Source organism: Phacochoerus africanus, chromosome 9 (genome assembly GCF_016906955.1).
Source record: "Phacochoerus africanus isolate WHEZ1 chromosome 9, ROS_Pafr_v1, whole genome shotgun sequence".
Lineage (NCBI taxonomy): Eukaryota > Metazoa > Chordata > Mammalia > Artiodactyla > Suidae > Phacochoerus > Phacochoerus africanus.
Window position 1 is genome coordinate 81,809,719 of NC_062552.1, and position 16,114 is coordinate 81,825,832.

Genomic DNA, 16,114 nt, shown 5'->3' on the forward strand with positions numbered 1-16,114 from the left:
ACAGACTCTTGACAATATTGTCAAGATCCTACAAATTCTTTTACTATAAAACTATATATTATCTGAGCAGTCAGGTTCATTCAGACTTGGATGGTGGGTGGTGCTTCAAGTAAGGTGTTGAGAGATCAAGTGGCTATGACATCTAGTTGGATGTGGATTATAATTCCTTGCCTTTCATGAGCTCCATTTTTATACCATCACAAGTAATGATTTGAGCAATCATAGTAACTGTGTGCCACATACAATCAAAGTTCAGCATCCCCCAGATGACAGAGCTATAGAGGAACCCCACAAATATGTGAGCCAACCATCACCAGAATCCCATTTTGAAGCATGCTTTCCTGGGACTTCTCTTTGTACAAATACTTATGTTAGGGTCCCACCAGGGAAATATGCACATTCAAATGGTGTAAATGAGGGAAATCTGAGGTACAAAGGAGTGGGCAGTATTGGAGGAACCAACAAGGAGTGGTAACATGTCCAGAACTGACAACCACAGGGAGGCATTACCATGCCTCAGGCTAAGGGACAAGGGAGGGAACACTACCATAACCCAGAGAAAGAGCTGTAGCAACAGGAGAAGGCCACCAACAAGAGCTGAGGGCTGTGGTGGGGGAATGCAGTAATTGCCAAGAAGCTCAGAAGGAAGGAAGCTGAGGGAATAAAGACCCAATTTCATTTATTCTTGTGCTCCAAGTCCCTGCAGTCTCTGCCAATAGACAGAACCAAGCAGAAGCCAGAGGGCAGGAGCTGCTGGTTGATCAACCCAAAAGTTATTTGCAGGGCACAGAGTAGAGTGGACACAATGAAAATTAGATATGAAATGGCAATTAAAGAATAGCCATCAGAATAGCTTAACATTCTCCTATTAAAGGATATTTGATCTTTTCCAAATATTTGCTTTTATAAAGAAGGCCGTAACAAATATTTTTTCACATATTCTTACACACATAGCAAGTGCTTCAAAGGCTATGTAATGAGAACTGGAGTATCTAGGAAATACTGTATTCACAGTTTCATTTTCATATATACTGGTAAATATTTCCATAACCACATGCAAGTCCCATAACCGTAAGGGTTTAATTGGGCAACAGAAAGAATATATACAGATATTTACTCATATGAGATGTCAGTTATGGCAAAGGGGAAATTACTTTGCCAAAGAACACAGCTTATTGATGCCTTCCTTTCCACTTGGCTGGTGGACTCAGGACAGTGATCAGAGGACCACATCATTCCAGGGCTTATATCCCTTATGAATTGAGGAATACCTCATCATGCCATTCTAACACAGAGAAAACCAAACTCTAATCTTCCTTCAGTATAATATTTGGTGGTAAAGCATTTTTAAGTTTTTAAAAAATAAATCCACCTCAACCTTCTACAGCTTTCCATCTCTACTGTGTTTTGTTTTCACTGTCCTCTTTCAGATTTTGTAATAGCCAGACATTTTATCTTAGGATAAATTTTCTTTCTCTCTGCTGATAAACAAAACCAGATCCTATTAGTTTGCATAATCAAAACTATTTTTCTTTGGCCTGTAATTACTGCTAGTACAGTCTCACAGGGAATCGCAACAAGTGAACGGGATCCAGCCTGACCTAACTACTTAGAAGCCTCCATAAATGTGCCTATATTCAACCTCTCCCTCCCTCATGAAGTCACTCTTGACCTCTCTACCTGAGGAGTTTTCTGTTTCTTGTGTTTCATTTTAAGTCTCCAAATGAATTTTAGGACTATCCTGCTTATCCTATTTCTCTGTAATCACCAAAGTGTCTAGAGGAGTTAACAGGTCTTCAGTAAAAAGCTGTAGTGCCCCATTTAAGTTGAAATATATTGAAGTTGATCATGAATCTCACTGTGGCTGTAGGGACTCGAGACGCCATCTGGGACTCTTATTAAAGATAGAATCTGTGTTTGATTTCATCATTCTTTGAATTACCTCTGTTTCAGCTCTTATTACACCTCATAGCAATTCTGTTATTTTTTAAAGAAGCTGCATGGTTAATGAAATGGCTATAGGCTTCAGTATATAAAAACTATATTCCACATTCTATCACTTAATACTTGCTGACCTTGGCTAACAACATACATTTCAGCTTTGAGCCCTTTTTTCCATGGAGAAAACTAATGTCTTACAGAACTAAGAATGGGAGATAATATATATCATCATGCTCAATTAATTCTTCCTCCTTAGTATCTCTGATAATGGAAATAGCATATACATCCACAATGAGGTCATATATAAGTAAATGATTTTTAATCAACACAATGGAATGAATTATTTAGAAGGTAAACCAAATGAACCAGATTTATATTTATCATCATGAAAAAAATCTCAAAATATAATATTAAATAGAAACCATCAAATTATAAAATAATACAAGTGATATCATTTTTGCAAATTTCAAGAACATTTAGTCATTTAAAAAAAGCAAAGAAAAACAAAAATCTCTTGTGGTGCAGTGTTCCAGCATTGTCACTGCAGTAGCTTGGGTCACTCTTGTGGCACAGGTTCGATCCCTGGCCTGGAAACTCCCCATGCCTCAGGTGAAGCATGAGTTAGCAGTTACAAAAATGGATAAACAACAAAACAAAACAAAAACACCAAAACCACTCAATTATTTTTAAATATTGTTAAATATAGATGTATATATTCTATTATACCTATAGAATGTATAATGGAAGTATAAAAGCTTAAAGAAGAAGGCTGTCCAACAACTTCAGGATAGTGATTTTCTCTGATGAGGGAAAAAGAGACATCTGATAGATTGAGTGATTTCAATTTTATGTGTACTCTTTTACCACTTATATAAAAAATAACTGTTCCTTGTTCTTTAAGTTAAATACACAGTGCCAATCATACAGATTTTGGTACTTTTTAAATGAATGAAATATGTTACAATTTCTTTTTTAATTTAAGACTCTGCCATATATGTGTGTGTGTGTGTGTGTGTGTGTGTGTGTGTATGTGTGTGTTTTACTTTCTCTTCTCACTGCCCCTCGTTTGTCACTAGATCTACCACAGAATCTCATCAGGATTCACTCCTTCAAGTGTTTTTCCTATTCCAATGAAATCCAACAGCTCCAGAACAGACCCAGTAATAGTGTTAACTGTTTTTAATGAGTCTTTTTTTGCCTCTAGATGTACATTAAACCCATAACAGAATATTCAAATTCATCTGGAGTCCAGTTCTTTCAAGCCTCATTTATACCTCATTTTTCCTAATTCTTTTTGCATCCCATGATCCAACAAAATGTATGTCACACACTACACACACCTCCATGCCTTTAAATATACTGATTCTTCTTTCCCACTTCCCCTTCCACCATCTCCACCCATTGCTCATATCTCAAACTAAACTCCTCTTCACAGCCTAAGCATATTCATGACTTCTTCCACAATGTTCCTATTCATATCATTGTATTCATGTCCCCAAAGCATCACTTACCACATTAAATTATAGCTAGTTTTATATGTAAATGGGTTGGATGAATAATTGTGTTTATCCATTTTTGTAACTGCTAACTCATGCTTAGAATAAAAAAGGAGGGCAGGAGACCCTAAAAATATTGCCTCTGTCAAAAATTGGTTAAAGGATTCAGTGATGTGAAAATTATGACCTACAAATAACAAAGGTAGCTTTAAACATGGGAAATCATAATGCAATTGAAATATTAATAGGTATAGCAGATTACATACTTATATCACAGCTCAAGAAAGAGTGGATGATTGAAAAACATGAAAATATTATAGACTATGTAACTGGGAATAATGGATAAGACTTAGAAAGTTTTGAAGAGACAGGAAAAAAAATAGGAAAAAATTATAAAAGTGAGGAGAGGAATGGCCAAGATGGCAGAATGGGAAGAACATAAACTCATTGCCTCCAAGTTACAACTATTTATGGGGCAACTATTGATGAGAAAGACCAGAAGTCTAGTAGAAAAGATCTATATCAAAGGATATAAAAAAGGAACCACAATGAGATGGGTAAAAGATATGGAGTCATGGTTTAGTCAAGCCCCACACCCCTGGGTGGGAGACCCACAAATGGAAGGAAAATCACAACTGCAGAAGTTCTCCCCAAGGAAGAAGGGGTCCAAGTCTCACATTCAGCTCCCCAGTCTAGGGATCCTGCACTGGGAAATGAACCACCAGAACATTTCTTTGAAGGCAAGTAAGCTTAATTTCAAGACAGGCAGATAGCTGTGGGAAATAAAGACTCCACTCTTATAGAGTGCACCCAAAATGGCACATGATCCAGAACCCAAGACAGAAGCAGTTATGTGGGGAAGAAAGAAAGAAAAAAAAAAAAAAACCTGCCCCACATCCATCTGCTGATCCTGGAAATCCTCCTGGAGAGGCAGAAGTCACCTGGAGGTCACTCTGAGAATGCAGACACTGGGAGTAATAATTTAGGGGAGCTCGTTCCACCTCATGGATAGTTATGCTGGCAAGTTCTCCTTTAGAATCCTCCCTCTAGCTTATTGGCACTGGGACTGACCACCCATCAGACTGTCAACACAATTATTGGAATGCCTCAGGCAAAGCAGCTAGCTGGGTAGAGACATAGCCCCACCTGTGAGGAGGCCTAGAAGTCTTAAGAACCCCCTGAGTCCACAGCCACTCTGGGACCCAGCCCTACCCACCCATGATTGGGTCTTGCCCACCAATGTGCCTGCACTAGCCCTGGTGCCCACAGGGCCCTGCAGCCAGAGACCCGAGGAAAAAGTTCTGCCCACCATTGGACCAGCACTATCTTCTGGAACAGCTTTGACCACCAGTGGACAGACACCAGTTCTGGGATCCCCTGAGCACCAACTCCACCCACCAATGGGCAAAGACCAGCTTTGAGACACAATGAACCCCTCAGCCAGCCACCCTAGGATTCAGCCCCACTCACTAGCAGAAGACACCAGATTTGGGACACACTGGATCCTGTAACCAGGCATATCAGGAACTCACTGGCCCACCAGCAGGCTAACACTAGATCTGGAACCCCTGGCTCTGTAGCCACACCCTAGGACCTGAATCTGCCCATCCACTTGGGGACCCCATAGCTAGCTGCCTCATGACCTGGCCCAACCCACAAGTGGCCGGCAGCCTGCACACAATAAGGGCCTGACAGCTAACCGGACTTGGAGCTATCCACATCTAATGGACCACTAATAGTATTCAGCCCAGCACAACAGAAGGAGTCACACAGCCCACAAGTGAGGCACCCCTATAGCATATAGCTCTGGTGAGTGAGGGGAATGCATTCTGGGATGCACAGATTGTCTCTTTCAAAAGGCCACATTTCCAAGTTCAGGAAACATAATCAACCTATCAAATACATAGAAATAAAAACAGAAAACATGGACAAAATGAGATGACAGAGAAATATATTCCAAATGAAGGAACAAGATAAAACACCAGAAGAAGAACTAAGCAAAGTGGAAATAAGTAATCTACTCAATGAAGATGTTTATTTTTTAAAGAATTTTTTTAAATGATGACAACTTAAGAGACCTCTTGGAGAAAATTAAGCACACTAGCATTCACATTATAGGGACCCCAGAAGGAGCACAGGGAGGGACAGAGGACCAAGTACATACATGCAGGAGAACTCCCATAAACTATCAGCTGACTTTTGAGCAGAAAGTGGCAATAGACCAGAAGTGAGCGGCATTATATATTTAAAGTGATGAAAATGAAAAGAGCTACAGCCATGAACACTCTACCTGGCAAGGCTTTCATTTAGATTTGATAAAGAGATCAAACGTTCAGTACCACTAAGCCAGCTTTACAGAAATTTTTTAAGGTACTTATCTAAGTAAACAAGAGAAGGCCACAACTAGAAATATGAAAAAATCTCATTGGTAAAGACAGAAATACAGTAAAGCTAGTAAATCAACCACTTATAAATCTAACAAAAAGGTTAAGAAGCAAAAAGAAGAAATAAGCCCAAGCATTGTTAGTAAGTTAATCAACGAAAGAGGAGGCAGGAATAGAGAAGACAGTCTCTTCAACAGAGACTGGGAAAACTGCCTATCTACATGTAAAATAATAAGATTAGAGTATTTCCTCACACCTTAAGTTATAGACACCTAATGTACAGCATGGTTACTATAGTTAAAAATAATGTCATGTTCTTGAAATTTGCTAGGATAGTAGATCTTAGGTGTTCTCACCACAATAAAAGTGGGGAGGAAGGTAACTATAGATGTGACAGATACCTTAATTAGTGCTACTCATTTCACAGTGATCAAAACATCATGTTGTACAATCTAATATATACAATTTTTATTTGTCAATCTTATCTCAATACAGTTGGGGGGAAAAGAAATGAAAATAAATCCATATCTACTGTTGAAATATAGACAACTATTTTAACAGATGCGATGCATAAACCATCTCAAAAGAACCTCCCCCTTAAATACATAAACTAAGCAGAGAGTTTGTGTCTGTCAGAAAAGGCTGTGCTTGGCACTTAGTTTTCTTTCTTTCTTTTTTTTTTTTTTTTTCCTTATAGTTGGGTACTGTGGAGGAGTCTTATGGTATAGAATCAGGAAGCACTGTATCATTTGTTCATTCACTTCCAGCTGTCAATAGGTCAGTCATTAAAAGTAGCTCATCTTCTGCCTGGACTAGTACAAACTCTGGTTCTATGAGAATGAAGGAATCTTATGATTATCCATTCAGGTTTCAGTTTTCTCCTCAAATTATATGACTCTTTCACAGACCAAATATTTCCAAGGAGTAGATGGTGCAGTGCCCTCAACTCATGCATAATTGAGTTTGAATATGAGAATGTCACAAAGTTATTTTACTATATAAATCATCTCTGAGTCTTGATCACTTTGAAGAGTAAATAGATGGATATTTTAATGATATATTAAAATAACAACACAAATCTTGAATAGCATTATATTTTATTGAGTTGGTAGGTGTTTTATGGTTGTTATTTAATGTTATTAATTAGAGAGAGAAAATATTCAGATTTTTTAGATGTACGGTCAAGATGGACCTACCAACTTGGGAGGCAGTGGAGTATTGTGATTAACGGTAGGGATACTGGAGCAACAAATGCTTGGATTTATAACACAGCTCGACCACTTAGCAGCTATATACATACAGCCTCCCTCAGCTAAAGGCTAATTGGCCAAAAAGAAATATCCTTTGCCTAATGAAGTTAATGTCTTAGCCTATTATTGTCAAAAAATATATTTTGCAATGAATTAATAATTTTAAAGAAGTTCAAGATAAAATAAGAAAAGCTTATATAAGAGAGTAAAATAGGAGTTCCAGCTGTGGTGCAACAGGATCAACCTTGTCTCTGCAGCAGCAGGGAAGTGGGTTTAATCCCCAGCACAGTGAAGTGGGTTAAGGATCTGGTGTTGCCGCAGCTGTGGAGTAGGTCACAGCTCTGGCTTGGATTCTGTCCCTGATCTGGAAACTCCATATGCCGTGGGAACTGAGGAAAAAAGAAAAGACAAGAAAAAGAGTAAAATAATTTCTAAAAGAGGTCTGAAACCTGTCTGTGATTTAAGAGGATGGATTCATTACAAAGATCTACCAGAAATTGATAACCTATAGGTTATATGAATATATAAGTGACATTTTTAAAGAGTCTTTAAAATAAGTTGGCATCAGTATGTCTTTATCATAGTGATTAGTTTGTGTATCAAAAACTTAGTTTACTTACAGGTCAGAAAGATTTTGTCTCTGGCCTGTATTACCTTTGGCTCCCCCAAAATTCTAAAGTGCCTTAGCTATTCAGTCATGGAAAATATGATCCACTAATAGATACAGATCAAGGAATGCAGTAATACTCATATATGAAATTCTTGAACCATACTTAATTGCCAGACTTTGGTAGCAATAGGAAAAGTTATGATGAATGCCCTATAGAGTATTTATTAGAGGAGAAAAGTAGTACAGACAGAGGAATACTATTTAATTGTGGGCTTTTAGTAAGTGACATACATAATAGGCATGTATGAGCAATAATATTGTCATGCAGTTATAACTAGGACCCATTTAAGAAATGTGGGGGGGGAGTTCCTGTCGAGGCGCAGTGGTTAATGAATCTGACTAGGACCATGAGGTTGCGGGTTCGATCCCTGCCCTTGCTCAGTGGGTTATCAATCTGGCGTTGCCATGAGCTGTGGTGTAGGTCGCAGATGCGGCTCGAATCCCAAGTTGCTGTGGTTCTGGTGTAGGCTGGCAGCTACAGCTCTGACTGGACCCCTAGCCTGGGGACCTCCTTATGCCAGGGGAGTGGCCCAAGAAATGGCAAAAAGACAAAAAAAAAATGTGGGGAAAGGGTGCTGAAAATAAAGAAGGAATGTGGAGACAAATAATCATATGAATTGATACTAATGAAGAGTAATGACCTTGTTGGTATTATTTCTGCTCCCTAAGAGGGGAAAATAAAACAACTAATTATTATGGAAGTTTTGTAGGTAATCTGAGAAAAGGAAATTAACCAATTCAAAGCAAGGAAAGAATAACAGAGAAGAGGAATATACTAACTTCCAAAACAATATTGGACAAGTTCTGTTCATCACCTTTTGAAGAATAAGACAATTGGAAATGGTGGATTAAGGTGAAAATTAGCTATAATTTGAAGCATTTTACAGAGTAATTTTATGGAGAACAAGCAAAAAATATTTCTTAATTATTAAAAAAAATCACCCAGAGATATGATGAATACTAAATAAAATAATTAACATAAAATGTCCAGCATGGGGTCGGAAACACAGAAAGCCCCAATGTTAGAGCTCTTTATCCTTATTAATTACAGTTCTAGAGATGCGCAGCAACATGATAAATACCTAAATGTAACGAGCACATAAAATTAATAGAGATCTAAAATTCCAATGACATTATTTTTTTCTGTTGTCATTGAGGGCAGATTTGATGTCTTTTATCTTAGAGTATTTAAGATATCTTCCTGTAACTCACAAGCTGATGGCAGAGTTTCTTCATTGGCGCCTTCATCTCCTTGTTCCTGAGTGTATAGATGACTGGACTCAGAAAAGGAGTGAGAACTGCACCAAAGATAGCAAAAAACTTGTCCATCTGTGATGAGGGGAAGGGCCAGGTGTAGAAGATTAATGGCCCAAAGAACAAAACCACCACAGTGACGTGAGCTGACAAAGTGGAGAAGACCTTGGATAAACCACCCGAGGAGTGTTTCCAAACAGTGACCAGAATGAAGACATAGAAATAATCAGGATGAAGAAGGAACCCACAGACATGAGTCCACTGTAGGCTGTGCCCATGAACTCTAGCCTGTAGGTCTCTGTGCAAGCAAGTTTAATGAGTTGGGGGAGGTCACAGTAAAAGCTGTCCAATGCATTGGGACAACAGAAGGGCAAGTCTACAACAGAAGCCAATTGGGCCACTGAATGGATGACACCAAGGGCCCAGGAGGCAGCCAAAATCAAAATGCACATTCGTGGGCTCATTATGGTCAGGTAGTGGAGAGATTTACATATGGCAACATATCTGACAAAGGCCATGGCGATGAGCAGTACCATTTCTGTGCCCCCAGTAGCATGAATAAAGAGATGGCTTTGTGTTTTCTGAAAATGTCATAAATCACTTTGGTGGCTGTAATCAAGCAAACCTCCACATCAAGAAAGGAGAGGTTGGCCAACAGAAAGTACAGAGCTCACAGAGAACACAATGAGTAGGTTTCCTATCAGGCTCACCACATAGAACACAGAGGAAAAAAGGAAAAGAAGAAGCTGGATTTCCCATGAATTAGAGAGTCCCGGGAACACAAACTCAGACACAGCAGAGTGATTGACTCCACCCATTGCCTTTGCAAGCAGAGGTGACACAATTTTACCTGAAAAAGAAAGTGAAGAAGACATCAATGTTGTAGGGAGTTTCTGCATGAGTTTCAAGGCATAAGTAAAAAACGTTGCCTTACTTACAAACCCATTAAATTGCAGTTGCAGAAAATAGGCAGTAACTCATTGCCACAAAACACTGCTTCTAACACCCCAGACTCCCTAAAATACTCTCAGTTTCCATAAGAGGCAGTATAGGAGTGCCTTGGAGTAACCTGAGGAAAGAAAGAGGAAATGGAATATAACTTACTCATTTGTCTCTCACAGTTGATTATTCCTGCTCATGGAGTTTGAGACAATTTTGGTGACCTTCCCTTTCCTTACTCCCTTGATGACCTGCTACATGCAATGCCATTAGTCTTATCAATACTCATTAATACTCTCTCATGTTTACCCTTGCTATCACAGTTTTATCAAATCACTTTCCTCTTTCACATAAGATAAAAGATAATATAGAAACCCCCAAATTTTCCAGCTTTTGTTGCTCAGTTGGAATGAAAGTGATCACATAGCTTAAGCTGTGAGAGTATATGATGGAATTAGGACATGCCAGAAAAGAGGTTTGTGCTGCAGAAGCTAGACATGGATAAGCTAATGCAATGTAGCAAACCAAATTCTATGTGATTGGTATTTGTAGATCATTGTCCATGCCATGATCACTTTTCTTGGCTCACACAATTTCAGAAAGAACCTTGCATTTGGAAGCACAAGATTTGTGATCAAGTCCTAGACCTGAGTCTGTGGGAAGCTAGAATAAGTTCTTTCTCCCATCCTGTCCACACTTGACTCATTGCTCAAATTCATTCACATTATCAGTAAAGTATAAGGAACTGGGGTGGGAGATGCTAGGTAATCCTTTCAAGTTGAACATTTCTATGATTTTATAACAGAATGCCAGTGCAGGATGTAAGGAACCTCACCACAATGATGGTATTCTCCACATTTGAGTGCTACCACCATCTTTACCCTCATCTGCAGCTGGTTTTATGTCCCATATCCAATAGAAAGCCTTCTCTTCATCTTAATCTCCTTCTTCTCTAATTCCTTTTGCATAACTTATGACATATTAGAATATTATTATAGATTTTCTATGTCATTTATTTTGCCCTTTACCATACCCATAAGTAATCCATAGAACAAACATTTCCTAGATGTCTAATTAGCAGAATGCATTGTTCCAGGACACTGTGGACTTCTGGAAGTGTCAAAATATTATTCACTACCTTTAAGGTTTTACATTTTAGCCCATAAAAAATAAAAATGATAAAAATGTACTTATATAAAAATGTCAAATAAGAAGTATAATCATAAAATTTTTGAAGTAGAAAGAATACACATGAGCCTGACTGATCAGGGCTATCTTAGGTAAAAAATTAAGATCTATGCTGCACTTTGAGATATGGATATAATTTATTTGGCTGTACAGCTTCATATCTGATATTAAAGAATTGATGAGGCACAATCAGGTAACATCTCCCAGTCTGAAGCAGTTTTGGCGAGCTAGCTATGAAAATATAATAGCAACCCACATCAAAACAAAAACAGTGGCTATCTTGGGCAAAACACCACAATAACATCTTTATATACATGTTCAAAAACCATAAAAGTTGCTAATATTAACTCCTTTTCACAGTAAGGGAAATAGAGACCATGAGAAGGGAAGCCCCAGGTTAGACTGGTAAGAGGTAGAACTGTCTTTATCCAGTATACAGAAAAGATTTTGCTCTTTTCTCATGACGTTCTGATTATTTAACACCTCTTAGTCCCTCTCCAGTGCCCCACATTCTACTCCCAGCATCCTAGGCTGATCTAAGTGAGAGAGAAGGAAGCTTTGTCCTCAAGTGTCCGTAAGCATCTGGGTTTCTTAAGGTGCTTCAAACACAGTCATAATTCATCCTACCTATTTAAATAACCATGGTCAGAAAAGGCAAATCTGCATAATGCCTGATCTCAGAGCTCCTGGTGGAGTTCCCAGACTGCCATTGTCCTGGCCCACATGAACTCCTTTTGCTTCCCATAGAGACTCTGCTCGCAGTGCTCTCTTATTAACGGGGGAAAGAAAGGGGCTCTGTCTTCACATCAGGAGATGAAATAAAGCCCAGAACTAAACCAAGTCAAATTCCATTTCCACTTAAAATACTGCCTCCTAACTTTTCTAATTCCCTTTCTTGGGTCTCAATCTTGGATAGCAATGGATTAAAGGAAAAAAAGTAATTTCAGTTTCTGACTGCATGTTCTCTTTCCTCTCATGCGTATTGATTCTTCTTTATTAAGCTCAACTGAAGTTGTTTCTGTTGTACAAGGTAGCAATTAATTGATTTATTTACAACTGATCCTTCACCAGAGATGTTTATTCAATACTGACCTTGGGGACTTCAACATTATACACCAATATCCCTAAGCTATTTCTATATTTGTCACCAACACACTCATATAAAGACCTGATATGTGACTATTACAAAAGAGTTAACCATATGCAACTTTGCCTGGTTAAAACTAGCATTGCTTCATGTATATGAAGCTTTATAGTGAAAGTGAATAATAGTGAAGACTGTTATGGCTAATTGGCAGAGTAAAGTGCTTACCAGATGATACCGCAGAGATTTGGGCTTGCTGACATGGGTTCATTTATCCAAGGGAATTGTCACCCAAAATCCTGGCAGACCAACATAGGAAGCTATGAATGAATCACAAAAGGAGAGGAAAAAAGAGATTTTTAAAAAGTGTTTAAACATCATCCTCTTAATTTGAAATATTTATCTCCTAAGTAAGATTAAAGAAACTCTAAGGAATATGTAAATATACTTGGCTTTTACTTATATTAAAATCAACTCAACCAAAAAAAAAATTAGCAAGTTAAATAGGAAACTTCATAAAAATCCTGTGTGTATGTGTGTGTGTGTGTGTGAATTATCTGTAAGGCTATTCCACTCTGCAATCAAAAGCTAGCATAGTCATAATCTATGTGGAACAGTTTAACTATTGATTTGATTACATGATCCATAATTTCACACCAAAATTAATACTTTTAACTCAGAAATAACTTTAGTGTGTTGGACTAAACACTATGGATTCACAATCTACATTATGAATCAAAAAAATTAAATTCTATTCAAGTTTATTCAGTGACTTACTCTGTAACTTCAGATAATACACTTCATTTCTCTATAGTATTATTTCCTCAACTGTAAAATGAGCAGGTAATAGAAAATTATTTCTGCAGCCCCTTCCAGGTCCAAAGTTTCCTATGTTGTGTACAACTCTAGTATTCTCATTGATTCATGGAGAGAGGAAGGGAGTACAAAAAGAAGAGATAAACATCAAAGGAAAAGTATCAGATAGTAAGGTCTGTTTTTGCATATACAGCTTAGAAAACTTAAGGAAGAGAAAATTCAGAGATTAATAAAATTTAATTTTTTACTAATTATCATAGAAATAGTAAATGCAAATTGTAAGAAATAGTATTACTGTTTGGTGTGAGAGAGAGGAAAGAAAATCTTTTTTCCTTATATACAGCCATATACTGCCTGACTAACTCCAGTGGGTCATAGAAGTGAAAATGACCATAATTGTGTGTGTGTTTTTTTCTAGGCTCTCTATTCCATTGATCTTTGTACCTATTTTTGTGCCAGTATTATTTTCTTATGCTTAATGTAGCTTTACAGTATAGTCTGAAGTAAGGGAGCGTGGTTCCTCCAACTCTTCTTTCTCAAGATTCACTTGGATATTTGAGGTCATTTGTGTTTCCATACAAATTTTAAAATTATTTGTTCTAGTTTTGTAAAAAAAAAAATGGCATTGGGATGGGATTGCACTGAATCTCTAGATTGTCTTTGGTAGTATGATTATTTTAGCGATATCACCTCTTCCAGTCCATGGACATGGTATGTATTTCCATCCTGTTTTTGTCATCTTCAGTGCTCAGTGGTTCACAATGCCTTTGAAAAGACAAATTCCTGGTTTAAAATGTGTTGCTGTAACTTGGTTCCATACCATCTTTCCATGATCATCTCTCTTATGTTCAAACTTTCAAGAAATATTTTTTCCCCTTAATACTAACTGCTCTATTACCCATCAATGGCCTCCTCCTAACCCCTTACAATCTGACAGCTACCCCTGCATCTTCTTTAAACATGAAGATCACCAAATACCTCAGAGTAAATAAATCTTCATCATTCTGGTCTCTCTGCATCATCTTATACTATTCACCGTTTCTTGCTTTCTGAGGAATATTATAACTAGTGGGCTATGAAAAGACTTTGTCATCTCTCTCCCTGTTGGCAATGTCTGTTCCACAGGCTGAACCTAAAGAACATAATTCCTCAGATAAGAATTCTAACTAGTCATTAACATAGAAAAGGACTTAAATCCTTATAAGATTTAAGTTCCCATTATGTTGTACACTTAAAACTAATATGTCTTATACTTTAATTTCTTTAAATACAAAAAAAACCCACAAAGGTTAGCCAAAGGAGGAACATTTGAACAAAGGACAGACAACTGAAAGCAGTGAAGGAGGGGAAGTGTGGATATTTCTAGAAGCTTGAGTTGTTACTTAGCAGGGGAAGGAATAGTTTAATTTTTTGTCTACAGATGAAAAAAAGTCAAAAGTCATTCACATTACATGAGCCAGAAATATTTCTGTTCACCAAACATACAAAAGTATCCATAAGTGATCATCTCTGAAGCAGGTATCATTTTAACCTGAAAGATTCACTGCCAGATAGCCTAGTAAGACCATCTCATTTTTTAAAATTTATTTTTGCTTTTTAGGGCCACACCTGCAGTATATAGAGGTTCCCAGGCTAGGGGTCCAATCGGAGCCACAGCTGCTAGCCTATGTCATAGCCACAGCAGCGTGGGATCCACGCCGCGTCTGCAATCTACACCAGAGCTCAACGGCAGTGCTGGATCCTTAACCCACTGAGTGAGGCCAGGGATCTAACCCACAACCTCATGGTTCCTAGTTGGATTCATTTCCACTGCTCCACAACGGGAACTCCTGTACCACATCTTCTTTATCCATTTCTCTGTCTATAGACATTTAGGTTGCTTCCGTGTCTTGGCCAATGTTAATAATGTATTATTTGGATGGAAGACCATCTTATTTAATGTCCTCCTTCTCTAAGCATTCTTATGTGGACACAACTGAAATAAAAAATTTAACTAAAGTTACTATCATAGGGAAGGACCTAAATCCTTGTAGCTTAGCGGTCAAAGGGTAGATCAAGGCTACATACACAATGCACAGCTTAACTTTAAACATGTGCAAATGTGTAAACTCTAAAACCTGTGTTAGGCCTCCTTTTGAGGGTTTCATAATGGTTTTCTCATTCCTCTCCAAACCTTCAGATATAATTTATTTAGGATGACTATTTAGGTTAGTTTATTTCTGCTGAATCCTCAGTAGAGATGGAAACTATTATAATCCAGTAGATATTGATCTTTTATACACTTGAGAAATGCCAAAGGATTTTAAATCTACTTGTCTGTGATTCAGCTATATAATTAAAACAATTATTACAACTTTCTATAATCTTATGATATCTAGAATACTTTTTATTATTAATGATATCTCCTTTTTCAACTTTAATATATTAGTAATTCTCTGCTCCTCTTTACTATCTGTATACATAATTTCCATTTCCTTAACATGCTAATTAAATTTGATTATAAAATATTAATGACTCTAACTTATTTTACTTTATTTTATTTTATTTGTTTTATTTTATTTTGGTCTTTTTGTCTTTTTAAGGCCACACATGCGGCATATGGAGGTTCCTAGGGTAGGGGTCTAATCAGAGCTGTAGCTGCCAGCCTACGCCACAGCCACAGCAACTCGGAATCCGAGCTGTGTCTGTGACCTACACCACAGCTCACAGCAATGTAGGATCCTGAACCCACTGAGCGAGGCCAGGGATCAAACCCACATCCTCATGGATGCTAGTTGGGTTCGCTAAACAATGAGCTAAAACAGGAACTCCATAACTAACTTTAAATTAGTTGTTTCCTGACTCTTACAGGTCATACATCTGTTAATTTTTATCTCATATTGGCTTTATAAAGAATTTATATCATATAATATATATGTGATATTAATATTATATATACTATAGCTATACTATATCCTCTGAAAATAAATACACTGTATATTAAAATATCATTATTCTTTATGGTTAGCAATATGAGTCATGAGCTCATCCAAATTGAAAATGTTCCTATTCTCTCACATAATTACAACAAAGTTAATTTCTTCAAGTTATGT

General features: G+C 37.5%; 1 pseudogene; it reads right to left on the bottom strand.

Moving 5' to 3' along the window:
- Window positions 1–8,929: 8,929 nt before the first annotated feature.
- On the bottom strand, window positions 8,930–9,813 carry LOC125135015 (olfactory receptor 4F3/4F16/4F29-like; annotated as a pseudogene).
- Window positions 9,814–16,114: the final 6,301 nt, after the last annotated feature.